Here is a 1,320-nt window from a genome sequence, read left to right on the forward strand (position 1 = left end):
TCATATACAGATAGAGCGGTCGAGACCGCTCTAATACTTAAAGATAGAGCAGGTCTGACCTCTCTATAATTTACGATAGAGGTCTAGACCACACTCTAAGTTAAAGATAGAGCCGGTCTAGACCCCTCTATAATTCACAGATAGAGCAGGTCTAGACCCTCCCTATATTACGATAGAGCAGGTCTAGACCACTTATAATTAAGATGGAGGTTAAGACCGCTCTTAATTTACAGATAGAGCAGGTCTAGACCACTCTATAATTTACAGATAGAGCAGGTCTAGACCTCTTAATTTACAGATAGAGCAGGTCTAGACCGCTTATAATCTACAGATATAGAGCAGGTCTAGACCACTCTATAATTTAGCAGATAGAGCGGTCTAGACCGCTCTATAATTTACAGTAGAGCAGGTCAGACCGCTCTATAATTTACAGATAGAGCAGGTCTAGACCATCTATAATTACAGGTTTTATAGAGCAGGTCTAGAACACTCTATAATTTAAAGATAGCCAGGTCTAGACGCTTATAATTTACAATATAGAGCAGGTCTAGCTGCTCTAATTTACAGAAGAGCAGGTCTAGACCCTCTATAATTTAAAGATAGAGAGGTCTAGACCCTCTCTTAATTTAAACTAAGAGCAGAGTCTAGACCGCTCTCTAATTTACAGATAGCAGCAGGTCTAGACCCCTTCTATATTTTACAGATAGAGCAGTTCTAGAACACTCTATAATTTACAAGACCAACCGTTCTAGCAGGTCTAGACCACTCTACAATTTAAAGATAGAGCAGGTCTAGACCACTCTATAATTCACAGATAGAGCAGGTCTAGGAATCCCTCGCCTATATTACGATTAGAGCAGGTCTAGACCACTTAAATTACAGATGAGAAGGTATAAGACCCGCTCTATAATTACAGATAGAGCAGGTCTAGACCATCTATAATTTACAGATAGAGCAGGTTCTAGACACTGCTCGTAATTTACAGATAGAGCAGGTCTAGACCGCTTATCAATCTATCAGAGTAGAGCAGGTCTAGACCACTCTATAATTTAAGCAGATAGAGCGGTCTAGACCCGCTCTATAATTTACATAGAGCAGGTCTAGACCGCTCTATAATTTACAGATAGAGCAGGTCTAGACCATCTATAATTTACAGGTTTTATAGAGCAGGTCTAGAAACTCTAATTAAAGATAGCAGGTCTAGACCGCTATATAATTTAAATATAGAGAGGTCAGTGCTCTATAATTTACAGATAGAGCAGGTCTAGACCTCTCTATAATTTAAATATAGAGCAGGTCTAGACCGCTCTATAATTTAAA

General features: G+C 39.2%; 1 protein-coding gene across 1 annotated transcript in view; it reads left to right on the forward strand.

Annotated features, from left to right (window-relative positions):
• The window catches only part of man1a1 (mannosidase, alpha, class 1A, member 1), a 190,749-nt gene that overhangs the window by 178,518 nt on the left and 10,911 nt on the right, over positions 1–1,320 (forward strand). The gene's annotated exons all lie outside the window — the stretch shown is intronic.

The sequence above is a fragment of the Etheostoma spectabile genome, chromosome 18 (assembly GCF_008692095.1).
Source record: "Etheostoma spectabile isolate EspeVRDwgs_2016 chromosome 18, UIUC_Espe_1.0, whole genome shotgun sequence".
Lineage (NCBI taxonomy): Eukaryota > Metazoa > Chordata > Actinopteri > Perciformes > Percidae > Etheostoma > Etheostoma spectabile.